Here is a 21,390-nt window from a genome sequence, read left to right on the forward strand (position 1 = left end):
GGCTCAGTGGCGGCCGAGCCGGGCGGAGCTGCCTGGACCTGGGAAAATGGAGGCAGCCCCGGGGCGATGAGTGGCCCCCCAAACAGGGCTGGTCCAGGGGTCACTCACAGGGCTGTGCCAGGTCAGGCGCTCACTCTCTGCCTCTGGTTTGCCGCCTTCCCTGTTCTCAGCTGCTGCCGCCTCGGGCTGTTCAGTTGTGGCGCGGCTCGGGCGCTCCCAGGAATCTTCTTTAATGCCAGCCTGAAACCTTGAATCCTGAATAGGGCAGCTGGCCGCCTTCAGCGCGGCCCCGGCCTCTGGGATCCTGTCTGCATCCACAGCAGCCCTGGCTCCGTGTTCCCTGTTTCGAGACTCGCTTTTGCAGCTAAGAAACAGTTCTTTTCCTGCTCCACACTTCAAAGCTGTTGCCTGTAAGTGAGGCAGCCTCTCCTGCCGGGGGCAAAGTGGCGGTCACCCCCCACGACCGGCCAGCAGCAGCGGTCCTCCCTTTTTAGTTTCTTTTTAAAGATCAACTGAAGCCTATGAGGGATGAGTAGCCTTTCAGAGATGACATAGGTAGTAAGTAGTAGAACAGGAATTCACACCCAGGCCCCTTCTGAGAGAGCTGGACCACCTGTGTTCTTCCTTTCCCATAAGCTTCCTGTTCCCAGATGCCTGTTACACAAGCCCCAGACACCAGGAGAAACTTCCTCTGACCTGTCCCCAGAGCAAGCTACTGAAGAGAGAGACTGGGGTGGGGACTGGAGGGGCCCTGGAGGTGTCATTGGGGGAGAAGGACTTGAAAGGTCTGTCACGGGGACTCCCTACCCTCCCAGATGGTCAGCGGCATGGGCTGCTGCTCTTATTGCTAAAGTCAACCCCCAGACAGGCCATGGAGCTGAAAAAAAAAAAAACAAAAAAACGAACCAAGATCAATTAGAGACTTCTGGTTTCCAATACGGAGTGTAAGGAGCTTGGAAGTCATGACTTCCATTCTCAAAACAAGAAAAAAGCTGAACAAACTGAAAATAAATAACTCTTCTTAGATTCATCAGAGAATTGAGGTCACAAGTCAAACTGCTGCCCTCAGAATTGGAGAGACAGACAGGTACAAAGAATTACAGCTTACCTGAAGGCAAGCTCAGGAGCAGACACTGACTGCTGGAGTCAGTACTGGGGTAGAAAAACCTAAACTGTAACTGATGAAGTGCTAGAGGCTCAGCGTGGATGACCTTCAGACTTACAAACTCCAGGGAGGTTCAGTCTCAGGGACCCCCACTTTCATGGGTTTTACCTCCAATAGCCCTATCAGATTCTCAGGGTATAGATCAGAGGAAAATCCTCTTCTGATTCTGGCAGGAGGAGGAGAAATACAACCAGAGCATCAGTTCTACTTTACAAGAGCCTGCTCCCATGAAAAACTGTTTTACCAGAGCTTAATCTATTGGGTTATTATCAGAGCCTAATTGGCTTGGGGGAGAAGAAATGACAAACTCCAGCCTCCTCTTGACTTCCCTGTCCCATTGAGGGTGAGTTTGGGGGATACCGAAAAGCACACAGGATGGTCGCAGCCTAGGGGTACAGGCTCACTCTATGACTGACACCAAGTCATAGGACTACAGAATCTTCCCCTTCCACATGTACACCTCACCAGCACATCAGTAGGGCTCTTGTATGATAACAGGGGAGTGCAACAGAAGGAACTGCATGTCTCAGCCTTTTTTTAATAAGGAGTCTCTAGAAAAACTCAATGGCAACAGTGGAGACCAAAACAACACCACCAGAGGAAATTTGACCTCTGACACCCACAGCAATGCCAAACAGTAAGCACAGCCTAACTACTAGCCAGATAAATATTAAATCTCACACTAAAGACTTATTATCCTCTGTCCCTATTACCCAAATTATCATGTCTGGCTTTCAACTAAAATTACAAAGCAGGGGCTGGCCCCGTGGCTCACTCAGGAGAGTGCGGTGCTGGTAGTGTTGAGGCTGCGGGTTCAGATCCTATATAAGGATGGCCAATTCACTCACTGGCTGAGTGTGGTGCGGACGACACTGTGCCAAGGGCTGCAATCCCCTTACCTGTCAAAAAAAAAAAAAAAAAAATTACAAGGCAGACAAATTACAAGGCAAACAAACAAACAACAACAACAACAAAAAAACAGTTTGAAAATACAGAGCAAGCTTCAGAACCAGATTTAGGTATGGCAGAAATTTTGGAATATTCAAACCAGGAATCTAAAATAACCTATTATTAATGTGCTAAGCGCTCTTATGAAAAAAATGGACACCATGCAAGAACAGATCTTCATGCTACCCCTTAGTAGTCATGCCCAGCTTCTCACCTATGCCATCTGATCCTGCAACCAATTAATCTGTTTTCAATTGCTACAATTTTGTCATTTTGAGAATGCTATGTAAATGAAACAATAAATATGTGACCTTTTGAGATCAGCTTTTTTCATTTAGTGTGATGCCCTTGAAAGCCCTCCAAGTTGTTGCTATATCAATAGTTTTTGCTCATTGATTGTTCCTTTTTACTGCTGAAGCGTATCCTGTTATGAGTGTACCACAATCTGGTTAATCATTCACCTATTGGGGGGAATTTTGGTTGTTCCCAGTTTTGACTGTGGTAAATAAAGCTGCTATGAACAATCATACACAGATTTTTGTGTGAGCCCAAATCTTCATTTTTCGGGGATAAATACCCAGGAATGCAATTGCTGGGTCATGTGATAAGTGTATATTTAGTTTATTTAAGAAAGAGCCAAATAGTTTTCCAGAGTGGTATCTCATTTTACAATCCCGTCAGCAATATATGAGAAATCTAGTGTCTTGGCATCCTCATCAGCATTTGGCAGTGTCACTAATTTTTATTTTAACTGTTCTAATTGGCATGTAGTAACTGTCATTGTGTTCTTAATTTGTTTTTCATTAATGGCTAGTGATGTCGAACATCTTTTCATGGCTTATTTGCCAAACATATGTCCTCTTTGGTAGAATGTCTCTTGATGACTTCTGCCCATTTACTAGTTGGATTGTAATATATATATTATACACTGCCCATGCCAAAGGACCTCTTGCTTCCAAAAGGGCTCCGGTGTTTCAACTTTTGGCTTTTGAATTCCATGGAGGGAAGATTTTTGGTTTCTACAGTGCTCAAGGTCATCTGGAGAGTTAGTCCCTTCTCTCTACGTATGCTCATCTTACATCCTGCAAGACAACTCATGAAACAATTTGAGATAGGGAAAATAAACTACTTTCAACTAGTTTTAGGAAGTTCAATTATATTTCCAAAGACCCTGTTCAAAGAATAAAAAGAAGCTACAAGCTCAGAGAAAATATTTGCAAGCCACCTAACTCACAAAGTCTTGTATCTAGAATATATAAAGAACTCTGTCTTCTACCCCCAATATATAAAGAACTCTCAAAACTCAACAGTGAAAAAAGAAACAATTTGAGCTGGCTCAAATTTTTATAAAATATATACATATATATACAATACATAAAATACACACACACACACACACACACACACATATGGTTTTTGTTTTTGTTTTTGCTGGCAGGTACAGGGGTAGAAACCTGGACCTTGGTCTTCCCAACACCACACTCTAACCAACTGAACTAACCAGCCAGGTCAAATTGCTTCTATTTGCTTCAGATTGCCTTGAATGCAGATGGGAGGGGAGCTGTGTTAAGGCCAAGGGTAGGTGTGTGTCCAGTGCAGACTCATCACCAGACCAGCTAACATTTATGACAAGAACTCACAGCACGCCAATCACTGCTCCAAGCACTTTACACAAATTCACTCTAATCTTCACAACCCTGGAGAGCTAGCCTATTACCCCCCATTCTACAGAAGAGGGAGCTGAGCCTCAGAGAGGTTAAGCTGCTTGCCCAAGGTCACAAGGTCATAGTGCCTAACTGGGGCCTCTGGGATTTGACAGTCTGGATCCAGAGCCTGTACTAGTCGCTTGACCCAGCTGCCCCTGGAAGAACCTCCCAGGCCTTGGAGAGGTGCTGAGTGCAGAGAAGGCACTTCATACAGGAGCGACACCTTGGTTACCTGCTCTGGAGAGGAAGCTCCACCAACACTGAGAAGTCCCCATGAGGAGGGTCACCCCTCCAGGCATGTTCCACTTTCCACTCTCAGCATGGGCAGCAGTCTCCACTCTGGGAGGACACGCCATCTCTTGCTGCTGCTTCCTGTGTTTCTGGGGTGTTCCTAGAGAAAAAGCCCCGGGCTTTCTTAAATATTCCAATTCTAATCTCGGGACACCACCGACATATGTGTTCCTCAAAGGATGGGTGACTGAAGAATTGGCCTGCGGGAAGGACCTGGACCTCTGAGCCCCAAGCTGACATTCCCTTGGTGTTACCTGTTATTTGTAGCTTCAGGAGGTGAGTCTGGGAAAGGGGCAGAGCATGAAGGACTCGTGTTGTGGGTGGGGGATTTCATGATCCCTGACTTGCTCCCTGGACCTCTTCCTGCAGAGTCTGAGCCTGCCTCAGTCTCCATTCCTGACCCTGGCTTCCGCCTGCTCTTTTCTTAGTGTCCCACTGACCCCCATTCTGCTGTCCTGGTCTCTGCATGCTGAGCTTCCTCCCTCTGACCCTGTGACCACAACCTCTTCCCTTTGACCTCAGGCTCCTCCAGCAGACATCAGAATGGCCTCCTTTGTAGAGGCAGCTCCTCAGTGGTCACACTGTCACCTCTGGGTGTCTTCAGACCCACTACTGTGTCATACAGGGCCCTGGGACCCACACTCCAGTGTGGACTGAGATGGGTACAGATCCTTCTTCCCTTCAATCTCTGCTAAGCAGAACATTCAGGGACTTCTAAGGGCCTGGCCAGAGGGGCTACTCAGTACCATGCTGAGGGCTTCTTCTGTCCAAGGAGAGAAGGAAGATGCAGGGGATGCTCCATTACATACACCCCCCAAAACATATTGGCCCCAGAACACCCAGCTCAGTCCACCTCAGCCATTCTGGAGAACAAGTGGAGAAAGAGAAGTAGTTCGGTTTTGATGACAAGATCAATCTCTTGGACACATAACTAAACATAGAAAAGGAATTGAAATAAAAGTCTACATTAGTCTATCCACTGTATACCATCAACATTACCAAATAATCTTCTGTAGCAGGTATGTCATTATTTCACACACTCCGTGATCACTAACACTGTGGCGTGGTCAGATATACTTGCCAGGGGGAAGCCAGATGTCACTAAAGGACTGTGTGAATCAGTGGAAATCTTGCAACTTGCTCTCAGAGATATGGCCATCAAATGAGATATTTCATTGGATCATGATACTGTCAACGTGTATCAATACACAAAGGGGCGGTGGAAAAATTCAGTAAATTACAAATGTGTAAAAAAGTAACACCTGATGATCTCTGGAGTTACATCTCATCATCTTATCTTCAATGTCATCCTACTGCTTTCATAGGCTATCATACCTGTGTTCTTTCAGGGTAACATTCTTCATCTTAATTAGTAAATGAATCCTTTTGCAGTGGTTAAGATTTGCTTATTATAACACACGGTATTCAAATTATAAGCAAACTTTAAAGTGCTTTTAGAAATGTCTTCTTCATTTTATATTATTTCTCACTGATATTCACTGGTTTTCTGAGGGACGGGGCTGGGGAGGTGAAACAGAATGCTTAGTTCACAGCTTGTACCGGGAACTCCAGGACTGATAAAGCCTGAAATCCTAAGCTAAGGGAATCAACAGGTCCAAGCTGAGACAGTACCTGAGGTACAGAGAATGAACCAAAATTTTATTGGCGAGCCTAACAATTATGAATTTTAACAACATCAAAATATAACAAACTATAGACAGAGTTTGGGAGCAGGAAAGTTAAGCCCATATTAGAGGGCACATTAAAGTCAGCAAAGCATTTCACTCTGTTGGTCTGTTTCGTCCTTCATATATTGAGTTTGACTATAAGATCTATATTTCTTCACTGATTTTTAAAGTCTATAATTATGTCACTAAATTGAAGCTAAAAGCCTCCCTCATGGTTTTTTTTTTTCTGGAGAGAGGAAATAAGAGCAGCTGCTCATATCCAGAAGTGGGCCTGGTGCTCACAGCAATGGCACCAATGTCACATAAGGGTATGCTGAGACCATGATAATGTGAGACAAAATGAAGAAAGCTTGTCATGTCTTCTAAGTACAGAGAGAAAACAAAGTCACTGTGCCACCCAAAACATGCCAAACAGTCTACGCACTTGGTTAAAATGAGTGGTATCTACTTTTTTTTTTTAACCAGTAATGACTTTTCCTGGCTATAGTCTGCCCTTGCATGGATAGATAAGGTTTTTGACATACTGAATCACAAGATTGTTTTTGCTTTCAGACAGCATCCAATATAGTGACAACACCCCCCAACCCATGTTTAGACCCTCCCCCATGTCACCCAGTCAAAATGCAAGTTCTGTAATAGGCTTTTTCTAACACTATCCTACAGAGACACCTCATGGTTCCCCATGGCGTGTGTCCTCTTCTCTCACTGCACTGAGCAATAAACCCGACTTGTTCTAGGTTCGGCTTGTTCACAGGTGTGCTCCTGGTGGTCTCTTACAGCACACCATGAATACTGGAATGAACTCTTCTTACCCAGTTGAGTCTGGTACTCAGGATGTACCCCCATGCTCCAGCTCTTGCCCTAAGCTCTGCTTACTCCAGAAAGTCTTCTCTGACTCCCCCAATGAGCTCAGTTCTATTCTCCAGACCCCTTGCACTTCTTCCCTTATGACAGCCACTGCACATGTGGACATGTTTCTCCCAGTAGGCTGAGAGCTCCCTCGGGGCCCTAGTGAGGGGTGAGGTTTGCCCGACCACATCCCAGTACTTACTCTAGTGCCTATTCTAAAGCGTTTCATAAAAACTTAGTGAATGGATACAGGAATCAATGCTTTTGAATCTACCTTACATATAATAAGTCACACCAGTGTAATAACACGTTTTAAATGGCCTTAACTCTTTCAAGTAGCCAATATAACATTTTCAGAAGAATGTGTAAAAATGAAATAGCATTAAAACTTCAACCTTAATTGTGTGCAAAGAATCTTCCAAATTATTAAATCCAAGTCACTTGTTTTATAGGCCACATGTGAATATCCTTGTTGGTTTTGAAATTCTTCAGTGTAAAACTTAAGTGTTTACAGAATACAAATTAAAGTGCAATTTTACTTCAAAATATTCTTTCTATTACAAGACAAATTCATTTTTAGAAAAACCATACCAAAAGAACGTATTTCTTTAAATAACTTAAATCTGCAACTTGCAACACATATTTGTTTTTAATTTAAATTTTTAAATTACTATTAACATATTGATTCTTACAAATCATGATATTTGTTTATGCCCTTTGCCTGACTTATCACTTCCCCACCCCCCTCCCTCCCTCCCTCCCATCTCTAGTATCAGAGGAGAGAACAAACCTAAGGAAACTTCAACATATTGTTGTGGTCTTTTCTTCTTTTCTTCCTTCCTTCCTTTCTTCCTTCTTTTCTTTCTTTTCTTCCTTCCTTTCCTTTCTCTTTTCTTTTTCTTTCCTTCCTTTCTTCTCTTTTTCTTTCTTTCCTTTCTTCCTTCCTTCCTCCTTTTCTCCCCCTCCACTCCCTCCTTCCCTCACTTCCTCCCTTCCTAGCAACCTGTTATGAGTGAGAATATGTGGTATTTCTGTTTCTTTCTCTGGATTATTTCTCTTTACATAATTTTCCCCAGACTCATCCATGTTGTTGCAAATGGCAGAATTTCATTCTATTTTATGGCTGACTAATATTCCATTGTGTATATGTACTACATATTCTTTATCAAGTCATCTATCGCTTAGGATGGTTCCATATTTGGGCTACTGTAAATAGAGCTGCAATAAACATGGGAGTGCAGGTATCCCTTCGACATGATGATTTCCACTACTTTGGATATATACCCAATAGTGGGATTGCTGGATCTTGCGGTAGCTCTATCTGTAGTTGTTTGAGAAACCCATTGTTTTCCATAATGGCTGTGCTGATTTACAGTACCACTTATGGGGTAGAAGAGTTCACCTTTCCCTGCATCCTCACTAGCACTTGTTATTCTTGGTCTTTTTAATAATGGTTAGTCTAACTGGGATGACATATCTCAATGTGCTATTGATTTCCATTTCTCTAATGACTAGAGATGCTGAGCATTTTTCATGTATTTGCTGGATATTTGTGTGTCTTCCTTTGAAAACTATCCATTCATCTCCATTGCCCATTTTTTAATTGGATTATTTGGTTTTTTGCTGTATAGTGGTTAAGTTCTTTGTATGTTCTGGATATTAATCCCTTGTCAGGTGTATAGTTTGCAAATATTTTCTCCCATTCCATAGGTTGCCTTTCTGCTCTGTTGACTGTCTGCTATGGAGAAGCTTTTTAATTTGACATAATCCCATTTATTTTTTTCTTTTGATGCTTGTGCTTTTGGGGTCTTATTCATAAAAGTCTTTGCCCAGTCCTATTACCTGGAATGTTTATCCTATATTTTCCTTTAGTAATTTTCAAGTTTCAGGTCTTATACTTAAGACTTTAATCCATTTTGAGTTGATTTTGGTAGATAGTGAGATGTACAGATCCAGTTTCTCTTCTCTGCATATGGATGTCCAATTTTCCCAGCACCATTCACTGAAGAGACTGTCTTTTCTCCAATGTATGCTCTTGCTGTCTTTATCAAAGATCAGTTGGCTGTAAGTACGTGGGTTGATTTCCAGGTTTTCTATTCTGTTCCATTGATCCAAGTGTCTGTTTTTATGCCATTATCATGACATTTGGTTACAAAAGCTTTGTAATATAATTTGAAGTAAGGTAGTGTTATGTCTCTGGCTTTATTTATTTACTTATCTGCTTAAGATTGCTTTGGCTATTCGGGATCTTTTGTTATTCCGTATGAATGTTTGGATTGCTTTCTCTGTTTCAGCGAAGAATGTCATTGCTATTTTGATGGGGGTTGCATTGAATCTATAGATTGCTTTGGAGAGAATGGACATTTTCACAATGTTAATTCTTCCCTTCTGTAGTGGATTAAATTATGTTCCCCCCAAACTCACTAAAGCTTGAATTGTGTCTCCCAAGTTTTATATATTAGAAACTCGATCCTCACTGTAACTGTTAAGATGGTGGGAAAATCCTATTGTGCTAATTGAAAGGTATATTGAAGAGGTGATTGGATTGTAGGACCATGCCATAGTGGTGTATGGATTAAAAATCTTGGTCAGGGGCATGGTTCTGAGGGCTTTAAAAGAAGAGGAGAGTCTTTCTTTCGCTCCCTCTGCTCTCTCTGCGGCTGCTTCCACCATCTTACAATGTGAGACCCCTGGGTCACTGTCGCCAACACCAGATGAACTTTGGACTTCCTAGCCTCAGAAACCGTAAGCAATAAATTTAGTTTTCTTCATAAATCACCCAGTTCCAGGTATTTTGTTATAAGAAACAGAAATAGGCTAATAAACCATCCAAGAGTATGGTGTGTCTTTCCACCTTTTTGTGTCCTGTTTAATTTCTTTCAGTAGTGTTTTGTTATTCTCTTTGTAGAGATATTTCACCTCCTTGGTTATATTGATTCCTAGGTAGTTTATTTCATTGGCAACTATTGAAAATTGGCTTGCTTTCTTGATTTCATTTTCTGCTAATTTGTTATTGGAGTATAAAAATGCTACTGATTTTGGGGTGTTGATTTTGTATCCTGTGACATTACTGAAATTGCTATTCAGCTGTAACAGTTCTTTGGTAGAGTCTATAGGTTTTTCTATATATAACATCATGTCATCAGCAAACAAGGACAGTTTGACCTCATCCTCTCCAATATTGATGCACTTTATTTCTTTTTCTTGCCTGACTGCTCTAGCTAGTACTTCCAAAACTATGTTAAACAGGAGTGGTGAGAGTGGGCATCCTTGTCTTATTTCTGTTCTTAAGGGAAAAGCAGCTTTTCCCCATTCGGGATGATATTGGTGATTGCTTTGTCATAAATGATTTTTATTGTATTGAGATAATTTCCTTCTATACCTAATTTGCTGAGAGTCTTAATCACAAAGGGATGTTAAATTCCTTTTTTTGCATCAGTTGAGATAATCAAATAGTTTTTGTCCTTGATTTTGTTGATATGATGTGTCACATTTATTGACTTGCATATGTTGAACCAACCTTGCACCCCTGGAATGAATCCCAGTTGATCATATGTATAATTTTTTTTTTTTGATGTGTTGCTGTAATCTGATTGCTAGTATTTTGTTGAGGATTTTTGCATCTATGTTCATCAAGGGTATTGGGCTGTAGTTTTCTTTTTTTGTTGTGTCTTTATCTGGTTTTAGTATCAGGGTGATGCTAGTCTCATCAAATGAGTTTGGGAGAATGTTTTCCATTTCAATTTTTTGGAAAAGTTTGAAGAGAAGTGGTATTAACTCTTCTTTAAAGGTTTGCTAAAATTCAACTGTAAAGCCATCTGGTCCCGGACTTTTCTTTGTCAGAAGATTTCTGATTAGCACTTTAATCTAATTCATTGTTATTGGTCTGTACAGGTTCTCTATTTCTTCTTGGTTCAGTCTTGGTAGTTTGTATGTGTCCAGAAATTTATCCATTTCCTCCAGATTTTCAGATTTATTGGTGTACATTATTTATAATAATCTCTAATGATTCTTCATACTTCTGTGGTATCAGTTATAATGTCTTCCTTTTCATTTCTGATTTTTGTTATTTGGATCTTCTCTTTTCTTTGTTTTGTTAACCCAGCTAATGGTTTGTCTATTTTATTTATCTTCTCAAAAAAACCACAATTTTTTTTCATTGATCTTTTGTATCTTTTGGGGGGGTCTCCATTTCATATAGTTCTGCCCTGATCTTGATTATTTCTTTCCATCTACTACTTTTAGGTTTGTATTGTTGTTGTTTTTCTATTTCTTTGAGGGGTAGGGTTAGGTTATTTATTTGAAATATTTCCATTCTTTTGATGTGAGCATTCATTGCAATAAACTTCCCTCTTAGTACTGCTTTGGCAGTATCCCACAGGTTTTGGTATGATGTATCTCTATTTTTGTTAGCTTCAAGAATTTTTTTGATTTCCTGTTTAATTTCTTCTTTTACCCACAGATCATTCAGGAATCTGTTATTCAGTTTCCAGGCTCTTGAGTAGTTTCCAGACTTTTGCTTATTATTGATTTTCAGTTTTAATCCATTGTTTTCTGAAAAGATACTTGGAATGATTTCAATGTTTTCAAATTTGCAAAGACTTCATTTGTAACCTAGTATGTGGTCTATCCTGGAGAATGTTGCAGGTGCTGATGAGAAGAATGTGTATTCTCTAGTTGTTGGAGGAAATATTCTGTAGATGTCTACTAGGTCCAACTGGTCTAAGGTATAGTTTAAATCCTATGTTTCTTTGTTGACTTGTTGCCTGAAAGATTTGTCTAATGGTAAGCAAGGGGTGTTCAGGTCACCCACTCTTACTGTATTTGGGTCTATCTCTTTTTGTAGGTCTAAGAGTGTTTGCTTTACATATCTAGGTGCTCCACTGTTGGATGCATACATATTTATGATTGTTGTGTCCTCTAACTGGATAGATCCCTTTATCATTACATAATGGCCTTCTTTATCTCTTTTTACGTTTTTTGGGTTGAAGTCTATTTTATCCAATATAAGAATAGCTACCCCTGCTCATTTTTGGTTTCCATTTGCATGGTATATCTTTTGCCATCCCTTCACTTTTAGTCTGTGTTTGTCTTTATAGGTGAGGTGGGTCTCTTGAAGACAGCATATAGTTGGGTCTATCTTTTCAATCCAATCAGTCAGCCTGTGTCCTTTGAATGGGGAGTTTAATCCATTTACATTTAGGGTTGTTATTGATAAATATTGCTTTACTCCTGTCAATATACTGCTTTTTGTTTCGATGAGTTCAATCATTTGGCCTTTTCTTCCTCTTTTATTTTTCATCTTCACTGTTAGATTTTTGAGGTGACATTATACAGCTTATTTCTCTTTCTCATTTGCATTTTGGTTTTAATGGTGCATTTTGCTCTTTCTTGTGAATCTGTGATATTGATTATCATTTTTCAGATTCAGGATGCAGTTTTCCTTTTAGTATTTCTTGCAGGGCTGGTTGAGTGATAGTGAACTCTGATAATTTTTGTTTGTCAGGGAAATATACTATTTCTCCATCATTTCTGAAGGATGATCTTGCTGGATATAGGATTCTTGGCTGGCAATTATTTTCTTTTAGTCTTTTGAATATATTATTCCATTTTCTTCTTTCCTGTTAGGTTTCAGTCAAGAAGTGTGCTGTTATAGTCTGATGAGGACTCCATTATAGGTGACTTATTGCTTTTCTCTTGCTGCTTTCAAAATTCCCTCTTTGCCTTTGAGTTTTGCCATTTTGACTATCATGTGTCTTTTTTTTTTTGTCTTTTTCGTGACCAGCACTCAGCCAGTGAGTGCACCGGCCATTCCTATATAGGATCCGAACCCGCGGCGGGAGCATTGCCGCGCTCCCAGTGCCGCACTCTCCCGAGTGCGCCACGGGCTCGGCCCTTTAAGAGGATCTTTGGACTTCCTGAATCTGATGGTCTACATCCCTCCCTATACCTGTGAAGTTTTCTGTTATTACTTCCTCAAATAAGGTTTCAATGCCTTTTCCTTTTTCCTCCCCTTTTGGAATATCCATGATTGATTTTTGTGCACTTGATGTTGTCTACTAGCTCTCTTAAATTTTCTTCATTTTTTAAGATTCTTTTTTTCTTTTTCTTGTCTGCCTCGGTTATTTCAAAAAGACCATCTTCAAGTTCTGATATTCTTTCTTCTGCTTGCACTAACCTGCTGCAAAAGCTTTCTGTTCTGTTTTTTATTTCATTGAGAATTCTTCATCTCTAGGAGTTCTGTTACATTCTTTTGTAAGTTATTAATCTCTTTGTAAATTTCCTCCTTCATGTCCTGGATACTTTTTCTTGTTTCATTGTGTTCTCTAATTGATCTCTTATTTCTTGGAGTTTTCTTAAATTCAGTGCTCAGTATTCCTCTTCAGACATCTCAAGGCTTTTTTGCTCTATGGGGTTGGTACTTGAAAAATACCATATTGCTTTGGTGGTGTCATATCTTCTTGTCATTTGTAGTTCCATTATTTTTACTCTGATGTTTGGCCATCTGGTAGAACACTTATTTCTTGTATCACTTTGAAGTAGGCTATGAGGGGGAAGAACTCATACTCTGTAGTTTCTGCTGGTGACTCTTCTTTTATCAATACAGTTAAGTGTGCAGTTGGCTGCCTTAGCTCCTGTTTGGTCAGTGTGTGGGTCCTGCATGTGTTCAACTGTGTGGCCCATGTGGTGGTTCAGTGGGGCCTTCATGCCCCTCCAGTGCTTCGGTGTGGGTGGGGCCTGTGGCTGCATCACTCCCTGGGTGCAGCTCAGGTCCTGCACATTCTCACCTGTGTGGCCCATGCGGTCAGCTACATCTATTGTAAACCTATCCTTCTAAAAACAAGGAGCAACTATCTCTTCTTTAATATGCTAAAAAGTCTGTAAAACCAGTTGCTTATTAACAATCATATGTAAGAGAGTAGTGATAAATAGTTCTCCATGCATTCTTTCCTCTTTAAAAGTTATTTTTGAATTATTGAAAATAATTGAAAATGTTTCAAAACACTTCTTGTTTAGAAGATGTTTAAAAGAGAAGGCAGAAAAATATGACTGCATGCTTCCTGCCTAACAACTTAACTTCAGCTACAAATAAACACATAAAGATAGATGTTTAGCTCAGTTGGTTAGAGCACCCTTGTAATACAAAGGTCATGGGTTTAGATCCCTGTACTGGCCACCTGGAAAAAAACCCAAAAAACTAAAAACTAAAAACAAATACACATACACACACAGACATATGTACATGCGTGTGTGTGTACATATGTGTGATTATGTATTTTGACATACTTAGATTTGTATTACCTGTTTCATTTTTTTTTCCTGGGAAATACTGTTTCATTATTCTACAAAACATGGCACTTCATAACTAATCAGTAGATTTGCAGCCCAGCTATCTGTTCTACTTCTCTGTAGCAGTTACAGCCAGGTCTGCCTGTCCTTGGGTTTGGGGAATTCTCTAGCTGTTCCTCTCCACTGGCAGCATCTCCAGCTCACTGTGATGTCCCTGGTTTCGCCCCTAATTCTCCAGAACTTTCATGAGCATGAAGAGAGATTTCCCCTCAGGAAAACACTGGATAGCTTTGCTGCTGATCAACTATGGGCTTATAATGAATGATCAATCCATGTGATTTGTCTGTAAACCTGAAAGGGCACATTGAATACTGTTCTTTTTTCTCAGAATAAGTGAAGGTATACTTTATTATTGAAAACAAAAATTCACTAAAAGATACTTATGAATAAATAGGAATCAAGAACATTTTGTCTAGCCTTAGATCCCAAAGATTTTTTCCTAAAAAATTTTTTTGAAAAGGTTTATATACTATTACATTTTATATTTAACTACGATCCATTCAGTTAATTAGCATGTAAGGTGTGAGGTTTAGGTTGAGATTTGTTAGCCTGCAAATGTCCATTTTCTCCAAACCATTTGTTGAAAAGGCTATCCTTCCTCCTTCGCTCGTTTTTGTATCTCTGACAAAAATGAGCTGGACATATTTGCATGGCTCCATTTCTGGGTTCTTTTGTTCTGTTCCACTCATCAACTGGTCATATCTCACTAATATCACTGTTACACCTCCCCCTGTGTAACGGAGACAATAAAAAGAATTATGTGATTACTCAAAGCACTATGTATGCATTGAGAAGCCCAGAAGGACTGTACTTCAGTAATTTCCCCATTAGGAGGAGAAAACTGAATGTCACAGTAGCAATTCAAAGATAACCTCTCCCTTTTATTGTAAAGACAAGGAAGTTGCACAAGAAAATTCAGTAGATTTAATCATTATAAAAAACACAAGGATATGGGCAGAATTACGGCTAAGTACAGAACAAATGGAAACTAGTAACATAAGTGAAATAGACAAAGTGACATTCCATAATGCAATTTGTAAAAAGTTAAGTTGATCCACCAACAAAAGCTTTTTCTTAGCAAACGCTGTCTTTTCTTACAGCAATTTCCTTAGTATTTTTACACAACAATCAACCAACTTTCTTAACATATCAATTGGTAAATTAACCAAGGACATCTGTCCTTGAGCCAGCAATTTTGCTGTGTTACAATTCTTTATCTACAACAGAGACTTTAGCCTGGGGAAAGTTTCCTGTCTTTTGCAAGCTTAACATTTCTATATGTAATTTTTAAAAGTTAGGTTATACCTGAAACTACAGGGCTTTGGAAGCTAGGCCCTGTCAAATACATTTGCTTTATTAATGTTAATACACTCCACATATCACACTAGCAGAGGATAACTAAAGGAGCAGAGGACTTAAACAACATGATAAGTCAACTAGATCTAACAGATGTCTATGAAACCCCTTACCCAATAACAACAACATACACATTTCTCTCCAGTGCATGTGAGACATTTTCTGGGACATACCGTAAATTAGGCCACAAATTAAGCCTCAAAAGACTTTAATAAATAGACATCATACAAAGTATCTTCTCTATCTACAATAGAATGAATTAAAAAATCAATAAGAAAAGTAAAACTGCGAAAATCACAAATTTGTGGAAATTAAACAACAGAATCTTAGATAACTAATGGAAAAAAAAGAAGAAATCAGAAGAAAATTTAGAAAATACTTAGAGATGAGTGAAAAAAATAAAACACACGCAAACTTATGGGACATAGTAAAAACAGTTCTAAAGGGAAAATGTAAAGGTATAAACACCTACATTATAAAACAAGAAAGAGATCAAATCAGCAACCCAACTTTACAGTCTTAGAAAATAGAAATAGAAGACCAAAACAAACCCAAAGCTAGTAGAAGAAATAACACAATAATTAAAGCAGAGATGAAGAAAATAGAGAAATTAATAAAATCAAATTGTGGTTCTTTGAAAAGATCAAGAAAATTGACAGCCTTTAGCTAAACACTTAGAAAAAAGAGAAAAGACACAAATTCCTGAAATCAGAAATTAAAATGGGACATTCTACTGATTTTAGAAAATGAAAAGGATTATCAGAACACCATGAACAATTTATGCCAGCTAATTGGATAACCTAAATAAAATGAATAAATTTTTAAAAACACAAAACTTACCAAGGCTAAATATAAAGCAATAGAAAATATGAATAGACTTATAACTCCTAAGTAAACTGAATCACAATTAAAAATATCCCTACAAAAAAATCCTTGGATGTGAAGTCTTAATGGATAAATTCTAGCAAATATTTAAAGAAAAACTAAGTCCAGTCCTTTCTAAAACTTTTCCAAAAGATTAAGGAAGAGGGAACACAGCTATCTCAATTTATGAGGTATTCATGACCCTGATACCAAAGTCAGAGAAAGACACTACAAACAGTAAAGCAAACTACACACCAATATCACTTATGAATATACATGCAAAAATGCTCAGCAAAATATTAATAAACCAAATTCAGCAGTATATTCAAAGGATTGTACACTAAGACCAAGTGGAATTTATTCTTGAAATGCAAGGATGGTTAAAAACACAGTAAAGTCAATGTATAAACCACATTAACAAATTGAAGAACATCATGATCATTTCAGTTGATGTCAAAAAAACATTTGATATAATCCAATACTCTTTCATGATTTAAAAAAGTCAATAAAGTAGAAATAGAAATAAACTACATCAACATGACAAAAGCCTTTTGAGAGAAACCCTGAGAAAACATCATACTCCATGATTAAACACTGAAAGCTTTTCCTGCAGAAAAAATGTTCACATTTGTCACTCACATTTCTGTACAAAGTTACATTAATCAAAATAGTGTGTTACTGGCATAAAGACAGATGTACAGACCAATAGAATATAATAGGAAAAAAAAGCAGAAATAAAACCACATATATACTCAAGTGATTTTTGAATAGGGTTTTAATACCAGTCATTGGAAAATGGACTATCTTTTCAACAAGCAGTGCTGGGGAAACTAGAAATCAACAAGCAAAAAAATAAAGTTGGACCCTTATCGATCGACTCAAAATGGACCACAGATCTGAATGTTAAGACCTAAAACTGTAAAACTCTTAAAAGAAACATAAAATCTCACAAAGTTGAATTTGGCAATGATTTCTTGAATAGGAGAGGAATGGTGGTGATAGGTGCACAGGCAACTTCAAGAAATTGAGAAATTAGACTTCATTAAATTTTTTTTTAATTTGCACATGGAAAGATGATAGAATCAGACTAAAATGGCAAGCCACTGAATGATAGAGAAGATCTGCAAATAATATATCTGGTAAAGAATATCCAGAATATGTAGTGAACTCCTAACTCAAGAATGAAAAACCAAGTAACCCCATTTGAAAATGAGCAAAGGACTTCAATGGACATCTGAGTCAGGGAGATATACAAATAATCAAACATATGAAAAGATGCTCAATATCACTAATTATTAGAGAAATGAAAATCAAAACTACAATGAGATATCACTCCACACTTATTTGGATGGTTACATAAAAAAAAAAAAAGTTAAAAAATAAAAACAAAAACAAAAAAGCAAGTGTTGGTGAGAAAGTGGAGAAACTGGAAATCTTGTGTACTGTTGATGAGCAAGCATGTAAAATGGCAAAGCTGCTGTAGAAAATATGGTTTCTCACAAAGTAAAAATAGAATCACCACATGATCCAGCAACTGAACCTCAGGGAATATATTCAAAAAATATGAAAGCACAATATCAGATATGTTTGCACATTCATGTACAAATGTAATGTAGAAGCACTATAAACAATAGCTAAAATGTGGAAGCAACCCAACGATCCATTGACAAACAAATGGATAAGCAAAATGCAGTATATTTTCATAGAATAAAATATTATTCATCCTTAAAAAGGAGGAAAATTCTGCAATATGTTACAACATGAATGATCCTAGAGGACATTATAAAATAAGCAAATTACAAAAAGAGAAACACTGGTTTCACTTAGGTGAGACAGAAAGTAGAATGGTGGCTCCTTGAGATGGGGTAGGGGAGGTGAGAAATTATTTAACAGGTACAGAGACTCAGTTTTACAAGATGAAAAGAGTTATAAAGATGGATGGTGGTGAAGACTGCACAACATTACAAATAAATTTAATAACATTGAATGCATAAAGGTGATTCATTTTGTTACGTATATTTTACAATAATACAAATATTAGAAAGAAAAATATTTTAAACAAAAAACAAAGTTTCTCAGATGAACAAAAATTGAGGGAATTTGTTGACAGTAGCCTTCACTTCTAGATATGTTTAAAGAAATTTTTCAGAAAAAGGCAATTGATATAGGTCAGAAACTTAGGTCAACAGAAAGGAAGAGCATTAGAGAAGGAATAAGAGAAGGTAACAAAACCTTTGTTTCCTGTGCTAAATTAATTTTACACATAAAAATTTCCTCAAAATAATAACAGAATAACAATGTACTTCATGATTATACCTTACATAATGAATGACAGTAACAATTCAACTAACACAAGGGTGAAATTAAGAATACTTCATTATTATAATGTACCTGTACTACCAGTTAATTGCTAGAGTAGCTTTAAAAGTGGACTGATTTACACATTGTGGGAATTCCTGAAGGAGAAGAGAGAGTGAAGTGGTCAGAAGAGATATTTGAAAAAATAATGGCTGAAAACTTCCCAGATTTGATGAAAAACATTAATATAAACATCAAAGAAGCTCAATGAACTCCAGGTAAGATGAACTCAAAGAGACCCACACTGAGACACATAATCAAGAGATCCTCAGTAAGATGATCAGAAGATTTATCCTCAGAAATTTTGGAGGCCGGAAGGCAGTGGGCTAATATATTGAAAGTACTAAACAGAAAAATCTGTCCACCAAGAATCCTATATCTAGCAATACTGTCCTTCAAAGTGAGGGAGAAATTAAGATACTCCCAGATAAATAAAAGGTAAGGAAGTTTGTTGCCAGTAAACTGCCCTTCAAGAAATGCTCTAGAGAGTACAGAAGGGTGAAATGAAAGGATACTAGACAGTCACTTGAAGCTCTATGAATAAAAATCTTCATTAAGAAAATTAATTGGCAATTATAAAAGCTGTATTATTTTAACAGTGGTTTGTAACAAATTTTGCTTTCTGCAAAATTTAAGAAATAAACTCATTAAAAAATGATCAGTCTGAAAGATAATATTATTATAACTTTACTTTGTAATTCCATATTTTGTTTTCTATATAATTTAAGAAACTAATGCATTTTTAAAATTATTCATTTATGTTTTGGGGCACACAATGTACAAAACTGTAATTCTGTGACATTAACAACTGAAAAGGGTGGAGAAGAAGCTGTAAAGGAGCAGAGTTTTTGTATGTTATTGAAGTTAAGCTAGTGCAAATTTGAATTAGAGTGTTATAACTTTAGTATATTAAATGTAATCCCAATGGTAACCACAAAGGAAACACCTATAGAATACATACAAAAGGAAATAAGAATGGAATTTAAATATTTCAGTACAAAAAGTCAACTAAACACAAAAAAAGATAGTAAGACAGGAAATGAGGTGCAGAAAAAGGTGTTAGTATACAGAAAACATCACAAAATGGTAGAAGTAAATCCTTTGTTACCAGTGATTACTTTATATGTAAACAGATTAAACTGTCTATTCAAAGGCAAAACTTAGCAGAATTAGTAAAAACATATGATGCATCTATATGCTCTCTACAAGAGACTCACTTTATATTCAAAGAGACAGACAGAACCTTAAAGAATGAAAAAAGACAGTCCATGCAAATAGTAACAAAATAAAGCAGGGGTGGCAATACTAGTATCAGACAAAATAGATTTTAAATCTAAAAAAAAGGACTTTATATATTAATAAAAAGATCAATAGAAGAAAAAGATACAATAATTTAAAACATTTATGTACCTAATGACATGCCATCAAAATATATGAAGTAAAAACTGACAGAATTGAAGGGAGAAGAAATTCTACAATAATAGTTGAATACTTCAATACCCCATTCAAAATGAACGGAACACCTAGACTCAGGATACTAAGGAAAGAGAGGACTTAAAAAACTCGATAATTCAACTAGATCTATACAGAAGATAACTAAGGAAATAGAGGACTGAAACAATACAACAAACCAACTATATGATATATAGAACATTCTACCAATAACAACAGCATACACATTTTGCTCAAGTTCACATAGCATATCTTCTAAGATGGACCACAAGTTAGGACATAAATTATGTCTCAATAGACTTAAAAGGATAGAGATCCTACAAAGTGTCATCTCCAACCATAAAAAATTGACTTTAGAAATCAGTAAGAGAAATAGAAGTGGAAAATCCACAAATCTGTGGAAGTTAAACAACACCATGTTAAGCAACCAACAGATCAAAGAAGAAATCAGAAGGAAATTAGAAAATACTTAGATTTGAATGAAAATGAAATTACATCATGCCCAAACTTATGGGACACAGCAAAAGCAGTTCTAAGGGTGAAATTTATACCTATAAAGAGACAAAAAAGATCTAAAATCAACATCCTAACTTTACAAATTAAAAAACTAGAGAAAAAAAAAAACAAAAAACAAACCCAAAGCTAGCAGAAGAAAGGATATAATAAAGATTAGAGCAGAGATCAATGAAATAGATCCCTGAACACTGAAAGAACTAATACCAATCCTTCTCAAACTTTTCAAAAAAAACTGGAGGAGGGAACACATTCTAACCTATTCTGTGAGGTAATCATTACCCTGATACCAAAGCCAGACAAGACACTACAAGAAAAGGAAAGTAGAAGGCAATATTCCCATGAACACTGATGCAAAATCTTCAATAAAATACTAGCAAAATGAATTCAGCAGCCTATTCAAAGTATTATAGATCATGACCAAGTCAGATTTATTCCTGGAATAGAAGGTTGGTGCCACATACAAAAAAATCAATCAATGTAGTACATTACATTAATAGAATGAAGGGGGGAAAACCACATGATTATCTCAATTGATGCAGAAGCATTCAGTATAATTCAACACCCTTTCACGATAAAAACACTCAAAAAAGTAGGCTAGAAGGAAAATACTTCAACATGATAAAAGCTGTGAAAGTATTCAGAATCAAAATGGAGTCATTTGTGTTCTAAAATCCCTAACAAACAGAGCTGGAAAAAGGCTATGAAGCATAGTGGGCAGGGTGGGGGAGGGGAAGCACAGGGGGAGGACAGTTTTCACGCACTTACACCTGATAACAAGAACTATCACAAAAGACTCTGCAAAGCCACAACCTGGCACAGAAGCCATCACCACCTTAATAGAAATTAC

The 21,390-nt window shown here is 37.6% G+C and overlaps 1 long non-coding RNA gene across 1 annotated transcript in view; it reads right to left on the minus strand.

Moving 5' to 3' along the window:
• Window positions 1-334: 334 nt before the first annotated feature.
• Window positions 335-21,390, minus strand: part of LOC134380552 (uncharacterized) — a 109,345-nt gene continuing 88,289 nt past the window's right edge. The window contains exons 4-5 of the long non-coding RNA XR_010023889.1: window positions 4,052-4,210; window positions 335-877 (exon numbers count right to left, since the gene is read on the minus strand). This is a non-coding gene — a long non-coding RNA (uncharacterized LOC134380552). The remainder of the gene's footprint in view (window positions 878-4,051; window positions 4,211-21,390) is intronic.

The sequence above is a fragment of the Cynocephalus volans genome, chromosome 6, assembly GCF_027409185.1.
Source record: "Cynocephalus volans isolate mCynVol1 chromosome 6, mCynVol1.pri, whole genome shotgun sequence".
Taxonomy (NCBI): Eukaryota; Metazoa; Chordata; class Mammalia; order Dermoptera; family Cynocephalidae; genus Cynocephalus; species Cynocephalus volans.